Below are 23,886 nucleotides of genomic sequence, written 5' to 3'. Positions count from 1 at the left end.
ACTCTCCACTAACATGTTTTATTATTGAAGTAAAGACAATAACAGAAACCATTCAGCCTTTGGCTTTTCCCCCCATCACTGCAGGAGGCTTGAAGTGAGGTTATGGCGCTTACAACAAATGCCCGCAAGACTGGCCTTTGATTCCCTGTTGCCCCAGCTAACATCTCCATCAGCCCATGTTTTCCGCCTCCTCTCACTCAGCCATAAAAGGTGTTACACCTCACTAAGGAGCTCCAAGAGAAGGGGTACTGTTTCTCATTCTGAAACAAAGGAGATTGAAAGAGATTGAAAACAGCTTTCCCATAAATTTGCCATTGAGACTCTGGATTTTCAGCACCCTAGCAGGACAGCATCCAAATTCAGACATCTTGATGATAAAAGCTCCTTGTTGGTCTTGGTGGACTGGAGTGATTAAACTGCTAGTCCAAGGACAGAAGATGGCATGTGGGCACAGGGTAAGGACGTCATGGAAATCGTTTTATTCCTCCTTTGTCTTTTGGTGGATATGAACTTTATCACTTCCTCATGATTCAATCCAGAGGGACACATTATATTTGTCACCTGTTTACGGCAAGGCATTGTCCTAGGCACTGAGGACACAGGCAAATACAAAACCAAGTCCTGCACTCTGGGAGTTTAATATTCTACTGGAGGGTACAAAAGATATACAAGTTAAGTGAATCGTATATGACAGAGAAAAAGGTGGCTCAAATGTTAAAGAATCTGCCTGCAATGCAGGTGACATGGGTTCAATCCCTGGGTCAGGAAGAGCCCCTGGAGAAGAGAATAGCTACCTACTCCAGCATTCTTGCCTGGAGAATCCCATGGACAGAAGAGCCTGGAGGGCTACAGTTCATGGGATCGCAAAGAGTTGGACATGACTGAGTGACTTACACACACAAGGGAGTAGAAACCAAGGGTGGCTTCCATTAGGGTGGCAAGGGGTGGCACCTGAGGAGTGGCCACTTCCAAAGAGATGTGAATGGAGCCTGTGGTTCCCCCAGGAGGTGGGTCCTGTACAGAGAGAACAGCAAGGTCAAGGCTCTGAGATGGAGTAGGTTTGACAGAAATAGTGGAGGCCTGTCCCAGAAAGGAAGGAAGCACAGGGGAGAGTGGAAGAAAAGGGGGTTGGAAAAATTGCGGAGATTCCTAAAGGATTTCATGGGTCATGATAAGGACTTTGGACCTTGGGAAGCTATTGACAGATTTTGAGCAGGTGGCTGACATGATATGTAAAATGATTTACATTTTAAAATGACATCTTTTGTGGTCAAAGTACAAAAATGCCTTTTGTATTTATAGATTTTAAAACTGCATGTATAGCCTTTACTATCAAACGTACCCTTAAAGATAATATTTTATGTGACAAAATATTTGCACTCATTCTAGACTTAGGTATTTCAGTGTTCTTGGTTTTTTAATTTAACTCTTTTCACAGACATGTTGAGAGTAAAAATAAATAATTTCTATTTTCCTTTTCAAGTATTACTGGATAAGGGATTAAAAAAAAAACTAAAGCTGTTTTTGTTTGTAATATAAAAGACATAATTGATCTTTCCAGGGTCAGAGATGATTACTGCTTTTGCTATATACATTTATGCATCATTTTCTAAACTACATAAAATATAGAAGTGAAGTCGTTGAGTCGTGTCTGACTCTTTGTGACCCTGTGGACTGTAGCCTACCAGGCTCCTCCGTCCATGGGATTTTCCAGGCAAGAATACTGAAGTGGGTTGCCTTCCTTCTCCAGGAGATCTTCCCCACCCAGGGATCAAACCCAGATCTCCCGCATTGCGGGCAGATGCTTTAACCTCTGAGCCACTAGGGATAAACATTCCTTTAAACAGTTCTCTCTCACTTCTGTGCTTTGGCACCTGTTTTTATTTCTTGCCTAGAACATTTCCTCACCCTCTTATCTTTTTAAGTAACACCTAGTCTACCTTTCGGTGTTCAGCACAGGTATGAGCTCTTTCAGGAAGTTTTCTGCTACCCTCACGGCCTTCATGAGGGTGTCTCCTTCAAGCTCTGAAAGCAGTCAGTGTGGTCTAGCAGTACTACTGGGGCTTCCAGGTGGCGCTAGAGGTAAAGAACCCGCCTCCCGATGCAGGAGACTGAAGAGGCATGGTTTTGATCCCTGCATCAGGAAGATCCCCTGGAGGAGGGCATGGCAAACCACTCCAGGATTCTTGCCTGGAGAATCCCATGGACAGAGGAGCCTGGAGGGCTACAGTCCATGGGGTTGCAAAGAGCCAGACACAAATGAAGTGACTTAGCACAGCACATGTTTATAAGCAACTGTGCTTTCACAACATACCTTGTGTATGTGAAAAGATAAATATTTAATTCTCACTGTTCACTTCTAACTGACAAAGGAAAAGAGTGAAAACTACAGGAACTGTGGTGGAACCTTACTGGCTGTTCTAGACCTGGTTGTACCCACCTTTGGTTGGTCCCATAGCTACTCAAGAGACCTTCTCAACTGAGTACGAGAGACCATCTGAAGTCACTTCCCATATCCCCTACTAGATACTGTTTTATCAAATAGTAAGTGGTGACATTTTTAATTGACAATTAGTATGACCAGATGGATTCTGATTTTGCTTTTAATTCTTGGATTGTGTTTAAACAATTGAAAAGTATGTTCCTGATTTTGAGATACCAAGTGATATTGCACAGTTTTCACTTTACTGTGTGTACAGCTATCCCATGAAGTTTGTAAGTGTGTCTTTGTATAGCTTCAGATGCCAAAATTAAAACACACACGAAAAAGACAATCTTTGGAATCTATAATTATCTCAAAATATCAAGTTTTTAAAATGCAATCTCTGGTTGTCAGGTGGGGAGGAGACCATAGGGGATGTGGTAGGCAGACTCTTAGATGACCCCAAATGAGCCCCACCTTCCGTGTCCCTGCCCTTCTATCATGCCTCCCCGTGAAGACGGGGAAGAAGGCTACACTTACAGACTCGCATGTAATGAATAGGGTGTGATAGAAGTAGTGGGATGACCCTTCTGAGATTAGGCAGCAAAAAGATTGTGGCTTCCACCCGGAGTGTTCTCTCTTGCTTGCTCTTGCCCTCTCCCTCTCGCAGATCACTCACTCTGGGGGAAGCCAGCTGCCATACTGGAAGTCACGTTATGGAGGTGTCCACACAAGGTGACCAGGAACAGTGGCCCGCAGTCCAGAGCCCATGGGATCTGAAGCCTGTGACAGCCACGTGAGTGATCTTGGAAGCAGATCCTTCTGCCCAGTCTTGTCTCAAGGTAACTGCAGCTCTGACCCACAGGCGGGCTGCAGCTTAACGAGAAACACTGAGCCGGAGGCAGCCAGCTCAGTGGCCCTCCCGTTTCCTGACTCACAGAAACTGTGTAACACTGTATGTTTATTGTTTTTGCTATTATGTTTTGGGATAACTTGTTACACAACAGTAGATAATTCATACAGGAGAGTAAGAGTAGAAGCAGAAACATGTAACCCAATATTCATTACAGCACTGTTTACAATAGCCAGGACATAGAAACAACCTAAGTGGCCAATGACAGACGAATGGATAAAGATGTGGTACATACATACAATGGAATATTATTACTCAGTCATAGAAAAGAATGAAGTTGGGTCATTTGTAGAGATGTGGACGGAGCTAGAGTCCGTCATACAGAGTTAAGTCAGTCAGAAAGAGACAAACAAGCATCATATATTAACACATGTATGTGAAATCTAGAAAATGGTACAGATGAGCCGAGCTCCAGAGCAGGAATAGCGACGCAGATGTAGAGAATGGACTTGCGGACACAGAGCGGGAAGAGAGGGTGGGATGAACTGGGAGAGCAGGACTGACATCTATACACTACCACGTGTAACATAGATAGCCAGCAGGAACCTGCTGTATAGCACACGGGGCTCAGTGCAGTGCTCTGCGATGACCTAGAGGGGTGGGACAAGGAGTGCGAGGGAAGCTCAAGAGGGAGGTGACATATGTATACTTACAGCTGATTGAGGAGCTACAGTCCGTGGGGTCACAAAGACTCAGACACGGCAGAGGATGCACACACTCCCACTCCCAGATAGCTGATTGACATTACTGTATAGCAGAAACTAAAACACCATTGTAAACAATTATGCTCCAATAAATAAATAACATTTTGTAAAACACCAGTTAAAGGCCATTGCTGTAGTGGAGACAATTTAGAATAGGGTAGCATTGGAGAAGGAAATGGCAACCCACTCCAGTGTTCTTGCCTGGAGAATCCCAGGGACAGGGGAGCCTGGGGGGCTGCCATCTATGGGGTCGCACAGAGTCGGACACGACTGAAGTGACAGGAGCAGCAGTGGTAGAAGTGATGAGAAGTAGGCCTGGGCAGCACAAAGGAGATGAGAAAAGCAAACAGCATGCTCTCTGAAACCTGGAGAAGGAAAGTAAAAAAACAAAAAACTATGGCCCCGATTTCCATTCAGTGGAGAATAACCAGCAAGTCCCACAGTGGAGCAACGTGTTGGCAGCAATGGAGAGAGTAGTCTGGAAGGATTTGAGCTCCACTGGGAAGGTGGGGGTAAGAAGTCTGAGGACATGGCCTGACCTGAGCCTCATCTAGTAGCCTGTGGCAGGGCTGAGAAATTGATCCCAGGGGTTGGGAAAGGGACAGGACAGGCTCTGGCCTCAGCCTGAATTTACAGAGCAGAAGACGAGGGCAACAAGCCCTGGGCTCCTCTGTGTGGCTGAAGTAATCAGAGAAGCTCACCTGAATAAACATGCCAATCCTAGTCCTATGATTACAAATTATGAAAAAGGTATAATCTTAAGTGCTCCTCTATCAGAGCAGACCACCAGGTGCTGCCCCCACCCAGACACAGAGCAGGCTGTTGCCAGCCATGCAGGCATGGACCCTGGGAGCAGTTAGCCTAGTGGTTAAGACCAAGGGTTTTGATGTCAGGAAGGTTGGGGTGGAATTCCAGCTCCTCTTTTGCTAACTGTGTGACCTCAGCAAACTTATTTAAATTCCTACAAGCTTCTACCTTCTAAACAGCAAAAAAAGGATACTAAAGGTGCATACAGATATGCAGATGATACCACCCTTATGGCAGAAAGTGAAGAGGAACTAAAGAGCCTCTTGATGCGAGTGAAAGAGGAGAGTGAAAAAGTTGGCTTAAAGCTCAACATTCAGAAAACTAAGATCATGGCATCTGGTCCCATCACTTCATGGGAAATACATGGAGAAACAGTGTCAGACTTTATTTTTTTGGGCTCCAAAATCACTGCAGATGGTGACTGCAGCCATGAAATTAAAAGACGCTTACTCCTTGGAAGGAAAGTTATGACCAACCTAGATAGCATATTCAAAAGCAGAGACATTACTTTGCCAACAAGGTTCGTCTAGTCAAGGCTATGGTTTTTCCTGTGGTCATGTATGGATGTGAGAGTTGGACTGTGAAGAAAGCTGAGCGCCGAAGAATTGATGCTTTTGAACTGTGGTGTTGGAGAAGACTCCTGAGAGTCCCTTGGACTCAAGGAGATCCAACCAGTCCATTCTGAAGGATATCAGCCCTGGGATTTCTTTGGAAGGAATGATGCTAAAGCTGAAACTCCAGTACTTTGGCCACCTCATGCGAAGAGTTGATTCATTGGAAAAGACTCTGATGCTCGGAGGGATTGGGGGCAGGAGGAGAAGGGGACGACAGAGGATGAGATGGCTGGATGGCATCACCGACTCGATGGACGTGGGTTTGAGTGAACTCCGGGAGTTGGTGATGGACAGGGAGGCCTGGCGTGCTGCGATTCATGGGGTCACAAAGAGTCGGACACGACTGAGCGACTGAACTGAACTGAACTGAAAGGTGCATACTCCTAGTACCTTTAGTGCAACACTGAATGGCTAGGATTGGATAAGTATTTTCCTTGCCACAGCGCCCGGCGCAGAGTATGTTCTCAGTAAAGGAGCCCTTGAGCTGCCACGATGTGAGCTGTCGCCTGCCGCTGCTGTTCTAAGTTTCTGGAGCAACACACAGAGTGACTGAAGGAGAAGGCAGCGTGCTCCATCTTAAAGCAAAGCTGCACAGCTGTGTCTGAGTTTGAAAACAGTAAGGTACACACATCCCTGTGCAGCTATTCTTCTGGGCAAAGCTGTGATCAAAAGCCCACTTTACCCCATCTGTGAACACAGCTGCTGGTTCCATTTGCCTTCTTCTCACTCTTGATAAGTGAGCTTTTTAAAACGCCTTAAAGATAAGTCCTGCTGCTGAGATGAAGAAGGTTCCAAAGGGGATCTGGCAGATTCACAAAGGAGAGAGTCCACGGAGTGTCACTCCTTTCAAGCCCCCCTACGTCACCAGACCTGCTTCTGACATTCAATGGCCCCTTCGTGACCCACTGATGTACAAAGAGACAACCCATCGAATAAGCAGGTCAGGAGGGTCGCTGGAGGACCAAAGGCCCACCAAGTCACCCTCGAAGAACAGGTTAAGCTCAGGGACTGTGTGTCATGTCATAGCTACAAGGGACACTCCTGCCTGGGTGGCACACCCCACACCTGGTCATTCAGGGCCCCGTCGCTAAGAGCTAACACATGACATTGAAGGCAAGACAGATGCGGCAGCTTTTACGTTCAAACACAAAAAGCATCACAAGCTAAGCCCACGAATACAAACTCTGCTGGAAATAGTGGTCACTGTCATGAATGATAACACTACATGCTAAGACCACCAAGAATTCACAATGTTACCAACAAACCCACCAAAGATGTGCAAGTATACATAAAGGACATCAAACGCTATAATAAAAAACTGAATGCTGATGTTTATACAAGAAAGGAAACTGAAGAGAACAAAACATGTGTTTTGTGGATACATCTAATCTGAAAGTTCCCTGTTTAGTTCAAGGCATCCACCTGAATCCAACAAAATGTCATCAGCTTGGCTTCCTGTTCTAAAATGAAAGCCTTCAGAAATCTCGCTGTACTTATAAATCTAAATGCTTTGCGTTTAGGTCTATAATTAAGCCATGACCTCCTGCTAACATCCACAAGCAATTCATATTCAGCAATAGACTTCTCAAACGTTATACAATTTGCAAATTTTCTTATGTTCTTCCCCACCGTGGATCTTGGCCAGCATTCTGTCATTTCTAATCTATAGCATCTGATTGACAGTTAAACCCAACAAGAGCTAATGTTTGTGACAGGGAAAAATAATCAGCACATCCATTCATTAGCATCCTGCTCACACATTCATTGTCAATTACAAATATTTGCTTGGGCTAAACTCTGCCACCATCATCGGAGCCATTACTGCCTGTAACAGTGTGATATATTTGAAGAGTCAAGCTGCTGGCAATTCACAGCTGGGACTCAATAATCAAAACGTTCATCAGCTAACACTTGGGTCCCAGCAGAATATCTGGCTCGAGATAACAAATGATTATCCTAGACAATGGAACTACAAGTCTAACTGACAATCATCTAACTCATGATTCATGAGTTTCCCAGGTTTGTTTCTGGGCTGTAGCCATTAGGTTTTGTTGAACGCCCTCTCACTTGCTATTTGAGAACATTTTTAGGGGACATTCAAGTGCACACTTGGACCTGCACATTGGGAGATAATGCAGGATTCTAGGGGGAACTCCAGATCCTACACTATGTGAAGGGAAGCTGTTGGGGACCCGCCCAGATGCCCTTTAGGGGCGACTGCACCAGCCCTCAGCTGCTGCGAGTGGAGGCTGAGTGGGGATGGCTAATGACCCACAGCTGTGCCCTTCTCCTGCGCTCTGTCCTCTGCCACACCCAAACCATTTTGACCTGGAAGCTGTGCCCTCCCCACCTTTTTTTTTTTTTTTTTTTTTAATGAAATTCTGAATTTATTTCACTTTCAGGTCTTGGAGTGAAGGTTGGGTAGTAAGATTTATACAAACCTTGGCAATATTTTTTACTTAGATACAGAAATTTAACGTGTATATTTTTCTGTAATTGCAAAATGGCACCAGAAGCCAGGCTCATGTATATAGAGCTATATTTGTTTGCACGTATCCTTCAAGGTAAAATCTCAAACACATTTAACAGTATATACTTCTAGTGCTGCTGATAAAACATATAGGCCAAACCTGCCTACCAGGTGGATTTGAAATCTGAATTTACTTTCACATGCACTCATAAATTACTATTTCAGTGCAACCAGGTGATACTTCATTTCCAATAATGTATAATGTTTGGTTTGGCCAAATACGTGTTTTACTGTCAATCTCATTGTACCATATTACATGTTTTCCCCTTGCCAAGGACTTACCTACATGGAGAGGACAGAGTAAGTCTCTGCTGTGGGGGGACAGCCAGCTTTGGGGTGTGACTCCTCCTCTAGAGCTTGCCCTCTTCTCCCACAGAGACCACATTCCTGCTTAGTTTTCCTCCTTTCACCTGTCCTGGTTCTTTCACTCATCTTCTCCAGAAAGGACTCGAAAAAACTGCTTGAAAAGGAGCAGCCATCTCAGAGTCTACTCCTAGGAAACCTGGCAGAACTTTTCTTTGCCCAGGGTGGGACTGCACTTCCTCCAGGCCACACAAGCCCTAAGCCCCACCCTGGAACAAGGTGCTGTTTCCCAAATATTGGAAACAGCTGAGGCTTCCCGCTTGCGATCAACACGTCTTCCCCACAGACTGGGTAATACATCCCAAGGACTGTGTCCCATCCCTTCCTGGCTCAGTTCTGGCAGAATTCCTCATTGCAGCCCAGATCAAAAAATCCTTCTCAACCTTTCCTAGAAATAAGTTAGAAAAAGACTCAAAGCCCAACAGAAAAAACAGTCATATGGACATGAGTTTGAGCAAACTCTGGGAGATAGCGAAGGACAGGGAAGCCTGGCATGCTGCAATCCATGGGGGTCACAAAGAGTCAGACATGACTGAGCAACTGAACACCAACAACAAATGAATAAAATAACACCCACTGAAATGGAAGTGTGTGTGTGTTAGTCACTTAGTCGTATCTGACTCTTTTGCAACCCCATGGACTATAACCTACCAGGCTCCTCTGTCCATGGGATTCTCCAGGCAAGAATACTGGAGTGGGTTGCCATTTCCTTCTCCAGGGGTCTTCCCCACCCAGGGATCAAACCCTGGTCTCCTGCATTGCATGTGGATTCTTTACCATCTGAGCCACCAGAGAAGCCCTGAAATGGAAGTAGAGGCATAAAACATAAGAGACACTCATTCTTACTCATAATAAGTGAAATCAGAATTAAAACTACACTGAGATACCATTTTTCAAACATTAAATGGGGAAACTCTGAAATATAATTTTTATTGTACCCAGACATCCAGTCCAGTGATAGTGGGTTCTTTCTTCCCCTGTTATGAACAAATTGTTAGCGCAAGAAACACTCCTCTGGAACTCCCCTGCTGGGAAATGAATCTGATAAAGCTCCACAGAACCCTTTAGAGCTGTGGGTGAGAGGAGAGTGCAAACCTAGATTATTAACCTGAACACCAGCCTCCTCAGGAATGTTACGTATTATGTTCCTTCTCCAGATCTTGAAGAACATGCTGCTTTTCTTAGGTCCTCTGTTTATCCTACCCAGGCAAGAGTCTTTATTGCCAGTTTTATCTATTTCTCACTTTCACCTGAAATCGTTTTTTCTTCAAGATCACAAAATATCTTGATCACATAAGGGCTATACCTTTCAGTTTGTTATCTTTTTCCAACCCATCTTAATGCAAAACGGGGTCAAACGGGGTCAAACACAGGCATTTTCCTGTGTTATATTGTGCCTGCTAGTTAAGGGTATAGATCCACAGATCCAAATGTGGTTTATTGCATTATATTTTTCAAATATTCACTTCCTCTCTCTGTAGAAGGTTTGTACCTCTTTGCCTGAATAATGCCAAGTCTGGTCTTATAACTTGCATTGGTCAGTGAAATGTGAGCAGAAATGACAAAGACCACTTCCAATCAGAAACTTTAAGACCCATCATGTGGTTCCAAACATCTTGCTATTTCCTCTACTGCAAGACCATCTCCAGATTAGCACATCTCAGGAATGGTTTGCTCCTTTAGCCTCGTCCTGGAATAAAGACAAAATAGAACAGAGACATGAAGGACACAAAATGTGAGTGAGAAATAGACCTTTGTGGTCTTAAGCCTCTGAGACATAGGAGCCGCTTGATATTGGAGTATAACCTAGTCCAGCTGACTGCTAAATCTATAAGCTCTGATGCATTTTATTACTATTATTGTTTGTATCCCAAACAGCACCTAGCATAATCCTTTGCCCATGATGCACTTTGAACAAAAATTGGCTACTATTTTTCACTTCCTCTTTCATTTCTCTTCCTTTTTTTCCACATTTATTATTTTTTACTGGAGTATAATTGCTTTACAATGTTGTGCTAGTTTCTGCTATACCACAGAATGAATCAGCTGTATGTATACATATACCCCCTTCCTCTTGGACCTCCCTCCCATGCCCTCATCCCACCCCTGTAGGTCACCACAGAACACTGAGCTGAGCTCCCTAAGCAATATAGCAGCTTCCCACCATCTATCTACCTTCCCTTTCTTTTCTGAACAGTTCAGTTCAAAAGCCATTTTAAGGGGCCAAGAAAGGTAGGCATTTGACAAAGGTGTAAACAGCAGCTGCTGTAGCCCAAAGCAGGGTGTGAGAACCTGGACAGGATGAGGAGACTTGATCAAATAAGTGTTTACATTAGGGATAATGGGAGTCAAGTTTCTCACTCTCAGAGAAGGGAGCTACAAACATGGAAAGGGAGAAAATTAGAATAAATCCTGTTTTGTTGGATTAGAATTGGAGATATTAATGTGAACACATGGTCTTCAAAATATATAGATAGATAAATAAACATAATTGTAAACATATGTTTATATATAAATTTTCTAATTCTCTTCCCTGAAAGGGCTTGGGTGTAGCAATTGGTATGAATTCCATTCATACCAATGGAAATGACCACACCCAGCACCAGGTCTTGGCTTCCAAATAGTATTCTCTACTAAAGGAATCCCGGATCCTCGGGAAAAGAGCTTTGCATTCTTGAAGAGGTCAATGTCCTTATTAATAATTAAGGATTGTACTCTCCTTTCATCCACAGCGTGAAATTATTTTACACAACTTTCTTAAATTTATTTCCCAATAGTAGGACACCACAATAGTAGGGGTTTCACTTGACTAACAATTCAGCTGTAGTAAGGTGTATTAGACAGGGCTATCCAGAGAAACAGAAGGAACAGCATGTGTGTATATATAGAGATTTATTTTAAGAAATCAGCTCACATGATTTGGAGGCCTGGCAAGTCCAAAATCTGCAGGGTAGGCTGGCAGACTGGAGACTCGGGGAGGAATTGCAATTTGAGTCTAAAAGCAGTCTGCAGGCAGAATTCCTTCTTTCTTGGGAACATCAGTATTTTCCTATTAAGGCCTTCATCTGATTAGATGAGAGCCACCTATGCTGCGGAAGGTAATCTGTGGAAGGTTATTCAAGATTTACATTTCTTTAATACTTTCCTTAATTTTTTTAATTGAAGGTATACTTCAATTAACATAACATATATATGTTACAGGTTATAGCTGAGGTTGTTGCTACTTCTCCCAGCAATCTTGATTCCAGCTTGTGATTCATCCAGCCCAGCATTTCATATGATGTTCTCTACACATAAGTTAAGTAAGCAGGCTGACAGTATACAGACTGGACGTACTACTTTCTCAGTTTGGAACCAGTCAGTTGTTCCAAGTCCGGTTCTGTTGCGTCTTGACCTGCATACAGGTTTCTCAGTAGACAGGTAAGGTGGTCTGATATCCCCATCTCTTTTAGAATTTTCTATGTAGATGATACCACTCTAATGGAAGAAAGTGAAAAGGAACTAAAGAGCCTCTTGATGAGGGTAAAAGAGGAGAGTAAAAAAAGCTGGCTTGAAACTCAACATTTCCATTTATACTCATTATAAAATATTTGCTGTGTTCCCTGTATTGTACAATAGATCCTTGCAGCTTATTTTATACTTAATAGTTTATACCTTTTAATCCTCTACCCCTATATTGCCTCTCCCCACTGGCAACTACCAGTTTATTCTCTAAATCTGTGAGTCTGCTTCTTTTTTGTTATATTCACTGGTTTGCTGCATTTTTTAGATTCCACATATAAATGATATCATACAGCATTTGTCTTTCTCTGTCTTATATCACTTAACATAATGCTCTCCAAGTCCATCTGTGTTGCTGCAAATAGCAAAATTTCATTCTTTTGTATGGCTGAGTAGTATTCCATTGTGTGTGTGTGTGTGTGTGTGTGTGTGTATACACCACATAAAGATTAAAGTGTTAATCTCACTAAAAAAATACCTTCACAGAAGCTTCTAGAATAATGTTTAACCAAGTATCTGAATACTATGACCTAGCCAAGCTGACATATGAAATTAACCTTCACAAAGGGAAAAGAGAATTCACTGTCATTGGGTTGTACACAGGCATAGAATAAGAGCTCACCTCTTTGGATATAAGATCATTCACTTTGGTCTCGTGTCATTCAGTATTGTGTATATTTTATCTCATTTTTTTTACCTGGTTTTCACTTTTAGGAGAAAAAACAGCCTTGAATATCATCTAACTTTGGATCTCATTTTGCCACATAGCTAATGCATTTTGTAACTAACTCATTAGCATAACACATGTGAGAAAGTTTCTTACTGGGTATTCATGGAGTAAGAAAATCTAGGCCCATCTACTTTACAGACCTGAATCCAAAAAGGCTACTCTCAGGACTAGATCTTAAGATTGCCAGAGAGGAGACCTAAGACATGATGATGTTTTCACCTAAAAGTTTTTGACTAATTTTACTTAGGGCAGTCTAATCCATTCACTATAGAAAAGACCAGAGTTCAGCTGTAGCAGAAATCAGCCACAAATTATTCATTCTGTTTCAGAAGATGGTATTTCTTCTGCCAGGGACAGAAATGACACTCACCTTGAAGGATCATGTGACCACGAGCAGGAAAACATCAAGTCAATCCTTGATGGAGCTGAGAAATATCTTTGCCCTCATGGCTTCTAGCTCTTTGGTTTCTTGGGACTATCACCCGGGATGTGTATCTCAAGCATGAGAATGAGGGGATAGTGAACTAAGCCAGTTAACATCCATAATAATGATGAATGAAGTATCTATTTTGTACCATATGCTGTCCTGGATACCACAGAGACAAGATGGCAAATCATGGCTCCTTAGCCTCAGTCTAGCGGGAGCAACAAACAGTGGAGTCGCTGTGATATCTGACGGGGAAAGCTCCATGCAAGGAGCTGACAGACACAAAGGAGAGAGTGACTAACTGTTCCCAAGGTTCTAGGAAGATTTCCACAGACGAGGTGACCTTTGACTTGCACCTTGGAAGACGCTTAAGAGTCTAGCAGAAAAGGTAACAGGAAATAGAGGATTCTAGAAACTGGGTGTTAATTTTTTGTTTACTTACTTATTGGTTTTATTATAGATTATTAAACTAATAGAGTGCACTAAAAATTATAAAGAAGTTAAAAAAAACCCTAATGACCCATAACTTCAACATCTAGACACAGTACAGCAGCAATAATTACTCTGCCATAATCATTTATTTTCTTTTCCTAAGTATTTTAATATAAAATTGTGTTTCTTCCAGAATTATAACTTTGTATGTTGTTTATTCTCAAAACATGTTCCATCATCTAAAAACTTGGTAAACTAATATTTGACAGATTCTTAAAAATCATACCATGCAGATTTATCATAATACTTGTAAGCGTTAGTCTATTGTGCATTTCTGTGCTCCAGGTTTTCATTCATATAAGGTGCGTCTTTGTGTGTAAACTTTCATCATATTTTAGAGGTGGAAATCCTAGGATAAAGTATTTGAACATTATTAATGCTCTTGATAACTAGCCATATTGCTTTCTAGATAATTTGCAACAAATCATCACTAGCAAAGCATGAAAGTGCCTTTCTTTCTAAACTAACATCATTGCATAGAATTTTGTCAAATAGAGTTTAACATGCATTCAATAAAGTGCACTAAACTCAAATGCATAGCTATAATTTTTTAAATATTTGATAATGTAATAGGAAATAATTTGGCAGTTCCTAAAAAAGTTAAACATGGAGCTACTGTATGACCTAGCAATACCACTCCTGGGTATATACCCAGGAGGACTGAAAATGTCTGTCCACACAAAAATTGTACAGAGGAGTTCATAGAAGCATTATTCATAATAGCTGAACCATGGAAACAATTCAAATATCCATCAACTGATGAATGGATAAACTAAATGTAGTATATCCATATAGTGGAGTATTATTCAGCTATAAAAGAGAATGAAGTATTGATACATGGAAACTCCAGTACTTTGGCCATCTCATGCGAAGAGTTGACTCATTGGAAAAGACTCTGATGCTGGGAGGGATTGGGGGCAGGAGGAGAAGAGGATGACAGAAGATGAGATGGCTGGATGGCATCACCGACTCAATGGAAGTGAGTCTGAGTGAACTCTGGGAGTTGGTGATGGACAGGGAAGCCTGGAGTGCTGTGATTCCTGAGGTTGCAAAGAGTTGGACACGACTGAGCTACTGAACTGAACTGAATACATGGATGAACCTTGAAAACATGGTAAGTGAAAGGAGTCATACATAAAAATCTACATATTATGTGATTCCATGTCTACAAAATGTCCAGAATAGACATATCCATAGAGAAAGGAAGTAAAATGGTGATTTCCAGAGGCTAGGAAGGATGGGAAATGGGGAATGACAGATAGTGCATAATAGTGGGTACAGTTTCTTTTGAGAGAGATGAAAATTTCCTGGAATTTGGTGTAATACAACTTTGTGAATATATTAAAACCTACTTAGTTGTACTCTTTAAATTAATGAAATAAGAATAAGATTCAAGCCATACTATGAACTGTCTTCACCATTTTTCTCCAAAGAAAGGAGGAAGACATGTCATATGACACATATGCTATTTATAGAGAAACGAAGGCACCAAGTGGAGAGCCAAAGTGCCAGCATCTTGGTCGGCAATCACTGGGCACCTGCTTTAGGTAGGGCCAGGGCAAGTCATGTCCCTACAGAAGGTAATGCAGGAAATGGCAAAGATCCTCTCCCTTCGCTGAGTGGGAGTTCCAGGATAAACACAGGTCATACCTATTAATCAGTTAAATTCAGTTCAGTTGTTCAGTTATGTCTGACTCTGTGACTCCATGGCCTGCAGCACGCCAGGCTTCCCTGTCTATTCCCAACTTCCAGCGCTTGCTCAGTCATGTCCATCGAGTCGGTGATGCCATCCAACCATCTCATCCTCTGTCATCCCCTTCTCCTCCTGCCTTCAATCTTTCCCAGCATCAGGGTCTTTTCAAATGAGTCAGTTCTTCACATCAGGTAGCCAAAGTATTGTAGCTTCAGCTTCAGCATCAGTCCTTCCAATGAATATTCAGGACTGATTTCCTTTAGGTTTGACCTAAACCATTCCTTTGACTGATTTGATCTCCTTGCAGTCCAAGGGACTCTCAAGAGTCTTCTCCAACACCACAGTTCAAAAGCATCAAGTCTTTGGCGCTCAGCTTTCTTTATGGTCCAACTCTCATATCCATACATGACTACTGGAAAAACCATAGCTTTGATTAGATGGACCTTTGTCAGCAAAGTAATGTCTCTGCTTTTTAATATGCTGTCTAGGCTGGTAATAGCTTTTCTTCCAAGGAGCAAGCGTCTTTTTATATAAAACAACGAATGGAAGATGGTTTAGCTTTGACCACTGATTTAGAAAACTACTGGCTTCTTTTTGTTGTTTAGTCACAGGTCATATCCGACTCTTTTGTGACCCCCATGGAATGGGGTCAGGCTCCTCTATCAAGGGAATTTCCCAGGCAAGAATACTGGAGTGGGTTGCCATTTCCTTCTCCAGGGGTTCTTCCCAGCCCAGGGATCAAACCCATGTCCCCTGCATTGGAAGGCAAGTTCTTTACCACCGAGCCACTAGGGAAGAGCTACAGGCTTGTTACAGTTACTCATATCAGAATGGGCAGTTAATACAGCTGAAAACAGTAGATCACCATTTCCATAGCTACACAGAGTTCTTCCCATTTCCATGGCAAATGGAACAGAATACCAGATGTGAGGTTTGAGCAACAAAGACCCACAACAAATAGTGCATTTAATGTTTTTTTTGTAAGTACAAAGAACCAATGTTTTAGAGTGTTTTTTTTCATTGATGAGAGAAAAGAGATTACCTGATTTCCCAATTCTCTGGAAAATGATATGATTAGAAAAGAGGATCAGAACATAAAAGTTTTGTAAGAAAGTAATGAACAAAATGCACATGTTGTCAGCAATGAAGATCCTCTCTCAGCACAGTAAGGGACTCTGATATGTTTGCCTGCATTCACAGGTGCTGAAGGAAAGAGAGCCCCACCTGGAACAACCGTTTCTTTGGCAGGAGGAAATGATATGAAATCCAGGTCAGGGAAGCTTCAAGGCAGGGGTAATGGTGGTAAAATCTGACCATAATTCAGCTGAGGAGGAAGCCCTATGATGTAGCTGTGGCAACGGCCCTGACTGTGTATGAGAATGTGCGAAAAGGACCCAGTCGTCCCTGACCTGGGAAATGAAAGTTCTGCTGGTTAAATGGACCAGGTTGATGGTTGCCATGGAAACCATAAAACTCTTGCTTTCTCAGAATAGAGATGGGAAGAAACAGGCTCAGCAGTCTATGGGGGAAAGCAGAGCCCAGATGGCCCATGTCAGGTTCATCTTCTCTTCTACCCTCTGCATAATAATCTCTGGATTCCTTCCCACTTGGCCTCCGTGAAGAGGTAGGGTGAGAAATAGAGACGCAGGAAAAGGTCTTTTTTGTTCCTTGTCTCATTAACAAAATGCTAGATGTTAACCAGAACCTTGTTATGCCAAGAACTCTGAATGAGGCTCTTCCCATATTTCAAAAAGTGAAGAGTAGCTGCCACTGAGTAGAAATACAAATGACTACAGGTGTAACAGATGATTGTGATGAATACCCGAAGTTGAGGCCTGATAGGTATCCATTCTGGAGAAGACAATGGCAACCCACTCCAGTACTCTTGCCTGGAAAATCCCATGGATGGAGGAGCCTGGTAGGCTGCAGTCCATGGGGTCACTAAGAGTCAGACACGACTGAGCGACTTCACTTTCACTTTTCACTTTCATGCATTGGAGAAGGAAATGGCAACCCACTCCAGTGTTCTTGCCTGGAGAATCCCAGGGATGGGGGAGCCTGGTGGGCTGCTGTCTGTGGGGTCACACAGAGTCGGACACGACGGAAGTGACTTAGCAGCAGCAGCAGAAATATAAATGACTACAGGTGTAACAGGTGATTGTGATGAATACCTGAAGTTGAGGCCTGATAGATATCCATTCCGGAGAAGGCAATGGCACCCCGATCCAGTACTCTTGACTGGAAAATCCCATGGATGGAGGAGCCTGGTAGGCTGCAGTCCATGGGGTCACTAAGAGTCAGACACGACTGAGCGACTTCACTTTCACTTTTCACTTTCATGCATTGGAGAAGGAAATGGCAACCCACTCCAGTGTTCTTGCCTGGAGAACTCCAGGGACGGGGGAGCCTGGTGGGCTGCCGTCTATGGGGTCGCACAGAGTCAGACATGACTGAAGTGACTTAGCAGTAGCAGTAGCAGGTATCCATTCTGGAGAAGGCAATGGCAATCCACTCCAGTACTCTTGCCTGGAAAATCCCATGGATGGAAGAGCCTGGTGGGCTGCAGTCCATGGGGTCGCTAAGAGTTGGACAACTGAGCAACTTCACTTTCACTTTTCACTTTCATCCATTGGAGAAGGAAATGACAACCCACTCCAGTATTCTTGCCTGGAGAATTCCAGGGACGGGGGAGCCTGGTGGGCTGCCATTTATGGGGTCGCACAGAGTTGGACACGACTGAAGTGACTTAGCAGTAGCAGTAGCAGGTATCCATTCTGGAGAAAGCAATGACAACCCACTCTAGTACTCTTGCCTGGAAAATCCCATGGACAGAGGAGCCTGGTAGGCTGCAGTCCATGGGGTTGCAAAGAGTCGGACACAACTGAGCGACTTCACTTTCCCTTTTCACTTTCATGCATTGGAGAAGGAAATGGCAACACACTCCAGTGTTCTTGCCTGGAGAATCCCAGGGATGGGGGAGCCTGGTGGACTGCCGTGTATGGCGTTGCACAGATTCGGACACAACTGAGGCGACTTAGCAGTAGCAGCAGGTACCATTCCTCCTTCAACTGGTAGATTTTCCTTTGAAATATCACCACTTCCTTACTCTTGATCCATGTGGTTCCTGTAGAGCCAGCCCACAAAATACATGAATAGGCATATGACTCAAGCATGACCAATGAGAGCATTGTATTAGTCCAGGATGTCCAAGCTACATAGTGAGAGTTACAGAACTTTGATGAAGCTGAAGCAGTAAGCTTGGAGCTGCCAGAAGATATCTTCTCTAACTGAATGGAGAAAGCTTATCCACAATGAAAAGATATGAGGCCAACTACAGGAGAGCAGAGCGAGAATAAGCCTCAATAGCATCATTTCATCCTTGATCTAGCTGTACCTGAAGATGAAGTTACCTGTACATGTCTCAAATACATGTGGCTAGAGATTATCAATTAGGTAATCAATTACATAGCTAGATTAAGTTATTTTTCTATTTTAATGAAGAGCACTTATCAATTCAGTGGGTATATTGGATCACAATTTTTGCTAAAATTTCTGACAGGTGGTTTGGTATAAGCACCACCAGCATACAAAATGGACCTTGTCAAAGCCTGTTGAATGACCACCAACTGACCAACTAGAGAAGGCATCTGAAATCTAAAGGAAGGACAAAGAAATCAAACTCTAGAATTTAAAAAAAAAGGTGGATTTTAATTATGTGTTTTCTCTGATCAAATGACAGGGATTATCACAGTAATGATGGCAAATAAACTCTTAATCAATTGTTACATTAATAACATTAATAGAAACTATTATCATAAAAATTAGTACTTTAGAACCAATTTTATGTGTTAACACTCTGCAATTTGTTTCAATCTCACTTAAATCTCACCCTCATAGGGGAATTATTCTTATTTCCATTTTACAGATGAACAAACTGAGACTAGGATCATTGATAAATGTGGCCAAGGTACCCCCCAGTGGATTCTGATTGTCTGACAGAAAACTTTTCTGGGTGTTATCTTATAAAATAAATAAGACCTAACCTTGTCTTTGCTGCTGCTGCTCAGTCGCTTCAGTCGTGTCCAACTCTGTGCAACCCCATAGACAGCAGCCCACCAGGCTTCCCCGTCCCTGGGATTCTCCGGACAAGAACACCAGAGTGGGTTGCCATTTCCTTCTCCAAAACCTTGTCTTTAGGGAGCTACAATTCAGTTAGCACTAGCAAGATGATGTCATATATGGTTAAGCACCAGATTAATGCTACAAATCATGAATGTTACAAGATCTCAGTGGAGAAAAAGATAGCTATAGGCTGGAATGATTAGAAATCATGGAAGACACGAGTTTGGGACAAGACCCCAAAGGAGGAGGGGGAAAGGAAGCCGATTCCTGAAAGGAGGGAATGGCACAAAGTTGGCCGGAGAAAAAGCAGCTTGCCAAAGTAGCTGACATTTGCTAGGGTAACAAGGGAGGTGAGCAGAGCTCAATCAGGTAAGTCCTTAGATTCCAGGTTAAAAAATCTGAACTCTAGCTTGAAAGAACAAAAAACCTTGAGCTCAAGGGACCAGATCAAAATATTACTATACTATACAAAATGACGACACATTTTGCAGATAATTTCTACTTAAGAAGCTGTTTAAAACTGAAGTTTAGAGCAATCAGAGAAATAAGTATAGAAGTTAAAAACACAAGCAGCATTTTGGAACCATGGGTATCCTGCACTGAAGCTAGGAGACCCCCCCAAACAAGGGAACAGTTGGTGAAAACTATATCAGTGACTCAAATTCAAATCAAGTACTTGCCTAATTTGCTTTCCCTGTGTTTCTTTTTTCCTTCTTTCCCACTCTCTTTTGTCTCTGCATTTTCTCGTCATTTGCCATGACTCTCTCTCACCATGCTGTCTTTCTTAACACCCTCTCTCTTCCACACTGAGAAATAGTGAGACCTCTCTGTCTCCTCCTCGCTGTCCATTTCAACCCCCTTTTTGTCTAGATTCTTCATCTTCCTCTCAAAATGTTGATGTTTTATATCTTTCATGTTCTCTGTGTGTGTGTGTGTGTGTGTTTGTGAAGAAAGGAAGTATGGGCTTGTCCACATGATTCTTTGATTAGCTGGGGTCAACAAAAACTACAAATGTCCTTTAAATATTAGTTCTTCCCCTCCCTAAATCAAAGCAGAGGTGCTTTCAGATATAGAAAACAAATTTTGACAGGGGGAAATGGTGTGTATGTGTGCTCAGTCACATCCGATTCTTTGAGACTCCATGGATTATAGCCCACCAGGCTCCTCTGTCCAGGGAATTTTCCAAGGAAGAAAACTGCCATTTCCTTCTCCAGGGGATCTTCCTGACCCAGGATCAAATCTGAGTATCTGAGTCCTCTGCAATGGCGGGTGGATTCTTTACCAGTGTGCCACCTGGAAGCCCAGGGGGGAAATGGAGAGGGATAACCTTGGAGATTGGGATTGACATATATACACTGAAAATGAAAAGACAGTGAAAGTGAAGTCGCTCAGTCATGTCTGACTCTTTGCGACCCCATGGACTGTAGCCCACTAGGCTCCTCCATCCATGGGATTCTCCAGGCAAGAGTACTGGGTTGCCATTTCCTTCTCCAGAGGATCTTCCCGACCCAGAGATCGAACCCAGGTCTCTCTCATTGTAGGCAGATGCTTTACCATCTGAGCCACCAGAGAAGTCATATATACATACTACATGTAAAATAGATAACTAATAAGGACATACTGTAGAGCACAGGGAACTCTACTCAATACTCTATAATGAGTATTGGGTAGAAATGAGTATTGAGTAGAAATTGAGTAGAATTATATTTCCATATGGGAATACAATCTAAAAAAGAGTGCACAGAGCCTTCCCTGATGGTCCAGTGGTTAAGACTCCATGCTTCCACTGCAGGGGTCACTGATTCAATTCCTGATTGGGGAACTAAGATCCCATATGCCCTGTGGAACAGCCAAAAAATAAATAAAAATAAAAGAGTGGATATGTATATATGTATAACTGATTTACTTTGCTGTACAGCATAAACTAACACAATACTGTAAACAACTATACTCCAACAAAAATTTTAAAAATAAATAAGTAAAGCAGAAGTGCTTTGGGTGAATGAGGAAAGAAGTGTAAGGAGTTACTGAAGTATTCAGCACCAGAAAAGGAAAATCCCCTTTGTCTATATTATTAGTTCAAGGCAGAGTTATTGCCTATGAATGGGGGTTAGTTATTTTATATTTCCTATGACTAAATTGATTTTTAAAAGGTGGAAGATGATTTTTTTTCCCCAAGGAGAAGATACATTGATTAATGTCTGATTAAAAACCAAACCAAACAAAAAAGACAAGAAAGACCAACAAACAAATGTACTATATATGCCTGCATGCTCAGTCGCATCTTTGCAACCCCATGGACTGTAGCCTGCCAGGCCTCTCTGTCTGTGGAATTTTCCAGACAAGAATACTGGAGTGGGTTGCCATTTTCTACTCCAGGGGATATTCCCAATCCAGAGATCAGACCCGAGTCTCCTGTGTCTCCTGTATTGGCAGGTAGATTCTTTACCACTGTGCCACCTGGGAAACCCCATTATATACGCATGCTCACTTTCAAAAAGAAAAGTGCTTATGCTTTCCAAAAGGAAGCAAACAACATGAACTTGAACACACAATGTTATGTGTGCCTGTGAAGCTTTCCTGCTCCACGTGTGTGCTCAGTAACCACAGCGATCCCAGGCCCTCCATGGGGAAAGTGCCCCCAGGTTCCTGAGGACACTGCAGCATATTTGATAAGCATTCCTGCTCTTTCAAATGTGGTCAGCATTATCATTTTTTTTTCTCTTAACTTGAAGGGTACACTGTTTATGAGTAGGCTCTGGGAGTTGGTGATGGACAGGGAAGCCTGGCGTGCTGCAGTCCATGGGGTCGCAAAGAGTCGGACATGACTGAGCATGTGAACTGAACTGAAGGGTGTACTGTTTAGAAGAAAGAGACTAGATTCAGGAGAAAAAAATTATAAATGACCAAAGCTGCAAAAGTAGGACAGGAATACTTCTGAACCAAGCAGAAACACAGACCAGGAATTACAAACTCTCTGTGAGGGAGGGGCTCAGCTTCTAAAACATTATGACCGTTCAGCTTTAAAATACCACCAAAATAAAATACCCTGTGTTTCCAAACGTATTCATGTAAGTGTTAACTTTCTTCTTATAACCTCAATAACCTCAGAAACAAATGTATAGAAAGTCTATTTAAGAGATTCCTGGTGGTTCAGATGGTAAAGAATCTGCCTGCAATGTAGGAAACCCGTGTGCGATCCCTGGGTTGGGAAGATCCTCTGAAGCAGAGAATGACAACCCACTCCAGTATTCTTGTCTGGAGAATTCCATGGACAGAGGAGCTTGGAGGGCTACAGACTATAGGGTCACAAAGAGTCGGACACGACTGAGCAACTAACATACACGCAGATAGATTTCATCTAAAGCTGAATTCTCTGATGAATTTGGTATGAATTTCTGGAGAGCTTGCTATGTGCCAGGGCCTGTGCTAAGTGCTCACCCACCTCATCTTCCTTCATCTCCACAAGAGCTGCGGGAGGCAGGAAGCACTACTGCTGCTTTACACATGAGAAGGCTGAGATTTAAAAGGACTAAATAATCTGTCCATGATTACACTATTATGTAGCCAAGATTCAGACCCAGGCCAGACTTCATCTTACCCACTCTTTCTGCTCTGTTTCACTGATTAGGGATTCAAATTTGAGTCCATCTGAACAAGGTGACATGTGTGATCAACAATACAAAGAGTCCTGGACTGACTTCCAAGTTCTGTCATAGGTTCTGTCTCATCTTAAGCCTAGAAGGAGGCTTCCCTACCATCCACTCAGTATTGTCAAGGCTGAAACAGTCAAAATGATTTTGTCAAAAGCCACACAATGAATGCATGGAATGGCACCTTAAATCGTTTTTTCAGTTCATGTGCTTTTTCCCTGATTGAAAACACAGGGACGGGGGCGGGGGTGGGGGGCGCTGTGCTGGATGTTAGTTTCAGTATTCAGAACTTAGTTGCAACATATGGGATCTAGTTCCCCGACCAGGGCACCAGGGATCCAACTCAGGCACCTACTTTGGGAGCATGGTGTCTTAGCCACTGGACCACCAGAGAAGTCCCTTCCCTGACTGAATTTGATGAATTAAGTTCTTCCCACCACTCAGGGCTTTGGCAGTGAAGTGCTTCACCCTGGAATGCTCATCACACGACTGTACATGTTGTTTATACCTGGAAACATCTCCTCCTCCTCCTCCTGTCTGTGTCATGCATGTCTTCAGAGGCTTCTCCTGATCACTCTCCCTAAAACTGGTGCCTTCTGATTCTCCTGGAGCTCACTTCTTATTGACTTCATATATCTTAAACTGTCAATTATTTTGTATGCACTTGTGTATTGCTTGTGTTCCCCTGTAGGATATAAGGACTGTATCTGTCCTGTTCACTATTGTATCCTCCTTGGGCTGGCACAGCACATAGCAGGTGGTTAATCAGTATCTGCTGAATATAAGAATGCTCCCTTGGAGGTATTTTTCTAACATAAAAGCAAATGAACAAAAACCCCAATGGGCAGAAAAATATACTGCTAAGCATGGAAAGATTCTCAAAACTTAAATTTAAAAAGCACTTCACAGTGTAAT

At 42.7% G+C, this 23,886-nt stretch overlaps 1 long non-coding RNA gene across 1 annotated transcript; it reads right to left on the bottom strand.

Moving 5' to 3' along the window:
- Positions 1-9,261: 9,261 nt before the first annotated feature.
- LOC123334572 lies at positions 9,262-11,783 on the bottom strand. The gene is made up of 2 exons (XR_006552595.2): positions 11,268-11,783; positions 9,262-10,043 (listed from the first exon to the last, which is right to left on the bottom strand). It is a non-coding gene; the product is annotated as an uncharacterized LOC123334572 (long non-coding RNA).
- Between the last annotated feature and the right edge of the window lie 12,103 nt (positions 11,784-23,886).

This window comes from Bubalus bubalis, chromosome 7, assembly GCF_019923935.1.
Source record: "Bubalus bubalis isolate 160015118507 breed Murrah chromosome 7, NDDB_SH_1, whole genome shotgun sequence".
Lineage (NCBI taxonomy): Eukaryota > Metazoa > Chordata > Mammalia > Artiodactyla > Bovidae > Bubalus > Bubalus bubalis.
The sequence above is the reverse complement of the archived record's forward strand: the minus strand, read 5'-3'. Positions and strand labels throughout refer to the sequence as shown.